Source organism: Dreissena polymorpha, chromosome 11 (assembly GCF_020536995.1).
Source record: "Dreissena polymorpha isolate Duluth1 chromosome 11, UMN_Dpol_1.0, whole genome shotgun sequence".
NCBI classification, from domain to species: Eukaryota; Metazoa; Mollusca; class Bivalvia; order Myida; family Dreissenidae; genus Dreissena; species Dreissena polymorpha.
In genome coordinates, this window is record NC_068365.1 from 21,335,347 (window position 1) to 21,344,310 (window position 8,964).

General features: G+C 34.0%; 1 non-coding gene across 1 annotated transcript; it reads right to left on the reverse strand.

Annotated features, from left to right (window-relative positions):
- Positions 1-4,447: 4,447 nt before the first annotated feature.
- On the reverse strand, positions 4,448-4,520 carry Trnaa-agc (transfer RNA alanine (anticodon AGC)). The gene has a single exon. It is a non-coding gene; the product is annotated as a tRNA-Ala (tRNA).
- Positions 4,521-8,964: the final 4,444 nt, after the last annotated feature.

An 8,964-nucleotide genomic window follows, 5' to 3' on the forward strand; every position in this document is an offset into this window, starting at 1 on the left:
TTACAAAAGCTCTATTAAACAATGTACAAAAAGTTACTATTAAATACTAGCATAGACTCGACTACTTATTCGAAAAAGGAAAACAATAAGTAGTTATGAAACCTAAACAATAATGAATATAACTTTCATATTGACGTAACTGAAACTATAATTTTTTCTTACGCCTTGTCTTGGCTACCTATTCGAGATCGAAAAATAGAGAGCCATAAGGCTTGAAAATGTTTAAATAAATGATAACAAAATTATAATAATGATCGAAAAGAACATTAAATATTCCTTTCTTATACAAAGGGCAGCTGTCTTGAAATCAAACAATTATGAGCGTCAAAGAAAAATAAAACAAAATAAACAGTTTATTGTGAGAGTTTGATATACATTGCGTATGAGTGTGATATCGCACTTAACACAAATGGATCATAACCGATAATATTTTGAAAATGATAAATCGTAACAAAAAGTTATATGAATTTTACATAATTATAAATATTAAAAACATAGGGGAAAGTACACATGAATATTCGTTGCTTAATTGACACTTTCATAAAATAAAACACAATATTTGTAATCTTATAATGAACTAGTTTGACATTACATATGTGTTGTTTGTACGAACTTGAAAAGCGTTAAAAATGTAAATGCACAATTTTTTAATTACCAATTTATTTTTTCTGAAGTAATAAGTGCTACAAATTTATGCATATTTGGTCTGTGACGAAAATATGATGGAATGTATTGTTTTCTTAGTTCTGAGTATAAAATGCACTCAAGTACAAAATGAAACTCATCTTCAATTTTATTACATACGGTACATTTTCTTTGTTCTAGTGGAATAGGAGTGGGTCGTGCCCATCTGCCGCTTTCAATGTGCAGCCTATGTGATGCCAGCCGTAATTTAGAAAAACTTATTCGAAATTTACTTATTTGACAATAATTTAGGTACGGTTGAAAACGAAATATTGCAATGTGTTTATATAAGTTAGATCTGTTGGAGTTTTCAAGCCTATTATTTCAGTTTTGGATAAATGTTTCGCTCAGCCGTTGTCTTAAGGCAGATATAAAAATGTTTACATTACCAACATCTTGGAGAAGCCAAGCGTCATAAAATCCCAAATTACTTAACAAATCTTTTAATAGTGTACAACAATTTTTCTTTGAAGGATAGACGATGCTATCATTTAAAAGAGTTAAATATATTTTCTTAATAAATTTGTTGTCTGGAGTTCTTAAAAGTTTTACCCAGTATTTAATAATATTTAATTATCTTCTGGATTGATAATTAATACGTCGAACCTCACCATATACAAAATCATTTTGTGTGCATTTTTTTACACCCAATAATTGTTTACAAAATTGCATATGAACCCTTTCAATTGGTAAAGCCTTAAAAAAGCCCCATACCTAGCTACCGTAATTCAATATTGGGGTTATAAGTTTATCGAAAAGCTCAAGTTTGTTATCTACTGGAATTTCCGTAAATTTGTATAAATACTTTTTCAGTTTAAACATTGCTTTAAGTGCTTGTCCAGCTAGTGTGTTTGTGGCGTCGTAAAATGACCCGCCAGACGTAAAAACAACACCGAGATAATTAAAACGGTTGACGATGTCTATAGTTTTGTTGTTATAACGAAAAGAAATGTTTGAATTGCGACCGCCTTTGCGAAATATCATTATTTTAGACTTATCTGTATTTACTACTAGCTTCCATGTGTTGCAATATTCATGTAATAAATATAGACCCCTTTGGAGTTCATCTGCATTATTAGCAAAAATAATTATATCATCCGCGTAAAGCAGTAGAAACATTTTAAAACAGTTATTATCTATTCCATTTAACCCATTCATGTGAAATTCCTGTTCTATGTCGTTTAGATACATGGAAAATAAAAATGGCGACAAACACTCACCTTGCCTGACCCCTAGCATGCATTCAAAGCTATCACTTAAGGTGTTACTATATTTAACTTTTGATTTGATGGAGTTATACATTGATTTCATTACATCGAGAATATTACCACGTATGCCTAGTTTAATTAGCTTGTACCATAAATTGTCTCTTACAACATAATCAAATGCTTTGGTGAAATCTATAAAAGCACAATATAACTGTTTGCCTTGATTTAAAACATGCGTTAATAAACCGTGTAAAACAAATATATTATCGACTGTACTCATATGCGATTGAAAACCCGCCTGCGCTTCAACATATACATAATAATCTTTGGCCCAATCGGACAATCTGTTATTAAAAATTTTTGTGAAAAGTTTACCGAGAGTACTTAACAATGTGACACCTCTGAAGTTATTAACATCATTTAAACTACCCTTTTTATGTAGCGGTATTACGTTACCCTCAGTCCATGATGCCGGAAAGCACCCTAATGAAAAAATCTTATTGAAAAGGGAATAAAGAAACGGCATAAGAACGTCTTTACCATGAATAAAAAATTCGTTTAGAAACATATCGGGTCAAGCACTCTTGCCAGAAGAAGTGTGTTGAAGAGCCGTATTAATTTCATGGGTAGATATAGGAACATTTAATTCTTCAAACATTATTTTAAATTCATCATTTTCATTTTTTTTTAAATGTATAACATCTTCATCTGGAGTAAAAAATGTGTTGTCTGGGTTGTTAATGCTCTGAAAGTATTGTTTAAATGCATCTATTTTATTGTTATATTGGATTTATCTGACACTGTAGATTGTTTTAACAATTTCCAGTATAATTTAGCATTTTTAAATTTAGCCTCTAATAGCTTTTAAGTTTGCCCACGATCATGATCAAGTTTCGATTTTCTTAGACACTTTTTAAATTGCGTTCTGGTATCTATAAAGTTACGTTTATTTTCATCGGTTTTATCATTCCTAAACATGTTTAAAAATCTGTAAAAGTTGTTTCTCTTTTCTGCACGTTTCGCGTTAAACCAATCTTTGTTAGTATACACATTAGTTAACTGACTCTGTACTTTCATTTTCCGTTTAAATAGAGGAGAGATTAATGCGTCAAAAGAATCACTGAATTGCCCTATGCATGTATCAATGTCATTTGCTGTACTACATGTATTTAAATCATTAACCCATGCATTCAATTTGCCAGTAAATGCTTCAGACGATAAAAGTTCATTATATGTATCTTTATGTTCATATTTCCAAACAGAAGAACATGTATGATCCGTTTTATTGCTGCAATTTATATCAGTTCGACTATTTGCATTAAACGTCAAAGAAAAATCTAACAAACAATGGTCGGATAAAATATCCGGTTTATGGACACTAAATGTACTAATATATTCAAATAACATTGGTGTTGCTAAAACATAATCAACTACGCTGGAGCCTGATTTGCCAACATACGTATAATGACCCTCTACATCGCTGCCGACTCTACCGTTTAAAAGACGAAGACCGGTTTGTTTACACAAATCCAATAGACACATTCCGTTACTATTTAAACGCCCAATATCTTTAGAACAGCGCAATTTACAATCATCAGGTATATAATCATCAGGTAAAAAATCGATGTGTTTACAATCTTCGTGCTGGACAAAATCTTGTAGATTAGACGTATGTGCATTCATGTCACCACAAACACTTAAATTAAAAGCATTGACATTTTTGGAATCAAGATCTATAATGAACTCTAATAATCGATCTAATGTATGCGATTCAAGTAAGGCTTCGCGGGAGCTACTCTCGGGTACCACATAGCACAGACATATATACAAATCATTAGTTAGATTGACTTTCGATGACTCAATTTTTATACAAATAATATCATCATGAGATTGAAAAACTAAAGTATTTTTGTTTACATAGCCATTTCTAATGTATACAAAAATACCACCTGACGCACGTTTACTTGTTTTCAAATTTTCGGTTCTGTTAAGTTTAAAATACTCAAATCCAACGAAATCAAGTTCCGAAAACTCATTTGCCCATGTTTCAGTTAATAAAACAATATCATGACAGCGAAAAATGTCATTAAGTTCTTGAGAGTGGAGTTTGTTTGATCTACGCGTAGACAGACCCTGAATATTCAGTAACGCACAGCGTAGATTGGCCTTCTCGGCGATGTCCTACTTTATACCACTGTTCGGTTGACCTTGGTCAGCACATATGCCGCCTACATTTACACAGTGCCCTGACCCACTCATGGATATGTTGTTATTTTTAGAAGACGTAGATTGCGATGATCTATTTTGGGAATCTTCGCGACCGTTACTGCCATGTCGATTATTATGGCCCATAACCCAGAGCTCCGAGGATCGAAACCTCGCTCTGCTAGATATTTTGTTTTGAAGTTTTTCAAAGTCTTAAAAGTACAAGACTCCGTTCCAACTAGTTCTAATTTTGACTGTTTATAGATAGAACCAGCAAAATCATGATTCGAATATAATTCTGCACGAAAGTGTTACATAAAACATGGTGTTTGACTAGCGGTTTAAATGAATGGAGAATCAGGGTATCGATCCCTGTACCTCTCACATGCTAAGCGAGCGCTCTACCACTTGAGCTAATTCCCCTAATGAGATAATTATAGTGCTGCTTTTGGACACTGTTTATGACTTAAATGCAAACGTAGCTGAATAACATTTAACTGTTTTTTTTTCCATGGCAGTAAATAGCAAATTCTTCAGTATACATCGTAACAACATCAGAGTGGCACCGTGGAAGCAAGCTGGGCCAATAACTCAGATTATGACCTTCAACCGCTGCTTCCATAACAATCAATCTCTAAACAAAACGACAATGTATTTGAACAAACCAATTGTGTGTATGGACACTGGCCCAAAGTCACAGTTTAACTCGGTAAGCGACTTTATTATGAGACATTGACAATTGGCGGTATACTGTGAACTGGAGGGTAGCCTTGATAATGAAGGACGAATGACAGTGAACCGTGAGTCGCGTAAGTTCTGTCTTCACGCGTATAATAGTGTAATCTTTGAAAGGCTACCGGCCTATTAAAGTCTGAAACATCGAAATGGCTAAACATGATTGGACAAGTGGCCGTTTTATCATAGCTATGCAGATCGGAGGTGCTTGCTTGTTACAAATATTGAAAGCCGTTGTCATATAAACGATCGAATTCGTGACTGGTTGTTCGACATGGCATGCAATACATGTTTACATTTTTTGTAAGTTCAACGTTGAGCTTTTCAGAACAGGCGCTTGTTAAATTGTTATCAAATAAGAAACATATAATTATAAATTCTAACCTTGTTATAGGAAACCTAGAGTCTAGGACTGAGAGTCTAGGCGCTAATTTGTAAGTACAACCATGAACAAGGTAGTACGTTAAGCTAGTTTGTATTTATTGAAGTGAAAAAAAGGAAAACCTGACAAAGTGTTCACATCAAACCCGGCCATATTCAAAGCATGACAATGTTATCTTTGGTAAGCAGATGTGTAAGTGTTTAGTGAAGAAACAGAGACGTGGTCCGATTGCTGATGAAAAGAATGGAGAATCAGGGTATCGATCTCTGTACCTCTCAAATGCTATGCGAGCGCTCTACCACTTGAGCTAATTCCCCTCAATATATAATTCTAGCATTACCTTTGCTCACTGTTTATGTCTCAAATTCAAACGTAGATGGATACACTTAAGTTTTTTGTTCCATGGCAGTAAAGCGGAAATCCTTAAGTAAATATAGTAACAACAGCAGAGTGGCGCTCCCCATAGCAAATCAGCTCATATCAATTGTGGTTGAATTGTGGTTATGCTGACCAATCGTTGAACGTAACGCTACCACAATTCGAAAGGTTCTGACCAATGGGATTGCAGGGATCTACCACAATTGGCTGTAAATAAAAATGGCGGATGGACGATATCGATGTGTTGATCGATAGTTTAAAGTTAATGCTGAAGTGTTTTTATTGTTAACTGTTAATTTGTTGTGTATTCAGATTCTTGTTTATTCGGATTTTTGACACGTGGTAAGTGTGACGTTTTTGACGTTATTTTACCAACGCCCGTTGCTTTGTTTTACTTTTCAATTTTGACCTACTTTGTCTTTGCACGAAGTTAAAAACCTTTTATTATGTTTATTGTGCAAATCGGGTTTTGCCGCTTGAAAATGAAACCATTTTGACGCTTGGAATTGTCAGTGACGACGTCATTTGTATGCATGATAATATGAGCGTGTGTATCATTCTGTCATGGGTAATATTAATTACGAAGATTTCCCCCCGATATTTACCGTTCTACTATGCACTACATAATTTTTCAACATTAAGAATGGAGTGATACTGGCGTTGAGAGAATTTGTATTGAATATTGGGTCACACAGATTTCATTGTTTACAATAGCCATGGGTGGCTGTAATGCAATACCACAAGAAAAGCCTACCCGCAATAAACTTGGGTTATAGTATACACATGTCAATAAGCTACAGGTGTGAAATTCTGTTTTTCCATTTGAAAAACTTGATTGGATTCGAGCAATTATATTATCTGCTGATAGAGACGGGTTCTTAAATAGAGGCATTCATTAACAAAAGATATTTATTACAGATCATGACATCTTGGGAGCCTTCATTTCGAAGATGTCCTAATGGGTCCCTCTCAATGAATGACTCTGCTGAGGTGAAAATCATCAAGAGTCAGCATCGTGAGAACGACCGCGATGAACCCCTGTCAGCTGCTGCCGTCTGACTACAGGCAGAGACTGTAGTCAAGAATGCTGGGGGCGACATTACAAATTCGAAGCATCTTCTTGGCTGCTTTGAAATTCAATTCGGCCAATTCAGGTTTGAATTACATACATCAAAATATTTTGATAGAAGTAAATGCTTAACCCTTTCACTTTCTGTTAAAAACTTCTTTGAAACCACCAGTGTACACAATTTTCCAGGAGGAATCTTTAGGTGATCCTCTGTATAATTTTTTCAAATCATGTTGAATTGATATGTAAAAGTGTCTCACAGGGATATGGCTTATTTTACATATATGTATAAATAGGAAACTTAAAAAAATCACAGTTGTGATCAGATTATTATCAAACTTGCAAAGTGTCTCAGAGCTCCAGATAAGGGTCGTATTTTCGTAATTACGAATAATTTTCAAGTCCGTTACGTATTTATTTTAAAATCTTGTCGTACCATAAAGAATTACAAAATCAAGTTACGAATATTATTTTTACATCGGTTCGTATCGATTTTTAATGAGTTCTTTTCGCATATCTTTTCGTTGCTTATATAGAATGGCTATCGGGTTTGCCTAACAAAGTGCATTTTTTCCAATAAAAGCGGCGTGTACAGTCTATCTGTCAAAAAACGATGGCGGCGCCCGGAGAGCTTCCTATAAAACAGTAAAGCATGCAAAAACACACTTTTAACATATTACATACAAAATGTGAGCCGAAGTTGAATGTTATTATGTTGAAAGATATTATAGAAAAGATCTTATACGATGTTGTATGTTCAGTTGCCGACACAGTCGGAAAAGCTAAAAAAAACGTGACACGACGGGTCCAAACTTAAAAAAACAAACATTATTAAACGAGTGGAAGGGACAATGCCCGTGGCTAATCGTTGAAAAGATTGATGGGGAGGCCCGTTTTAATTGTGAAATATGTAAAAATTCATCGAAGGCATGCAATCTAAGCACAGTTTGGGCATATGACAGTATTTGAAAAATAAAATTTTATAATACTGAATAGACACTGTTGAACTCGTTTAAATAAAGTTGCTAGTATGTTTATTTTGATTTTTGCATGAAAACAACCATTATTATTTATTTTTAGGTCATTTAGAAAAGTTAAGAATTATTTTCCAAAACTTAGTAGTAACGTTTAGAATAAAATTTCAGAGTTAAGAATTATTTTTGAAACTCTGGTAATAACGTTAAGAATTTCACAAAACCTTATCTGGAGCTCTGTGTCTTTATATCAATGAGGACTCGGGGGTCCTATTTAGAAAAATAACCCCATTAAGAATAATCCTCACTTGTCCTAGCCAATATTTAGTTCTTCATCTTTTATAGGGGAATGACATTCAAATGGATTTTGGAGAATTCTCCCGGCTACGCTGGATACATAGTAGCAGGAATGGAGAGAGACCTAGCTAATCCAAAAGAATCCTGTCCATTCGACAACAGATGGGTAAACAAAATGGCCTTCAAAAAGTATGTTGAGTTCTTTGAAGAAGGTCGAGAACTCGTCATACGAAAGAAAAAGAGTAAAGGTATGTCAAGGGTTCATAACTCAAATTATTTATTATATTGACAAATATTTTTAAAAAGTATCAGTTGCCCTTCTTTCATTAACCGTATAAAAACAGAGTAGAATAGTGAAATATGAGTCTGGTGTAAGCCATGCCTTCTTTCCAATTGTCACTCTAAATTGTTTCAGCCACAGTAAAAGATCTATGCAAATTATAATGTTAAGTATATTCTCATTTCTCCATGTTTTTTTACTAGGTTAGAACTTATTCGGCTTCAATAATACATACATATATACATTGATATGATTAAGGCGAAAGATTAAGAGTTTAAGATTTATACTCTTTCTGTTTGTTGATATCTCAGCTTTGATTTTTAGCAGGTGTGTCAACTGCAGTGCAGGCTTCTCCTCCAGATATGTCTGATGAACAGTTGCTTCTTCTTACACAGTAAACAGAACAGAAGATGATTTCAGGTATAAATGTATTTTCTTTACTTATTATGTATTAAGTAAAAAGGATAAAGAGGCATGTTGCCAAACACTACTATAGAGATTAAAAAAACATGCAAAACAACTATTGATATTAAAAAAGTATTAATAAATGCAGTGACCTTTAAGTGAAACAGCTAAAACTTTAATGTTGCCCTCAATAACAAACCAGATTGAGACTGGTATTTAAGATGTTTGTTGATATCTCAGTTTTGATTTTTAGCAGGTGTGTCAACCGCACTGCAGGCTTCTCCTCCAGATATGTCCGATGATGAGTTGCTTCTTCTTACACAGAAAGTTCAAAAGAAGATGGTTTC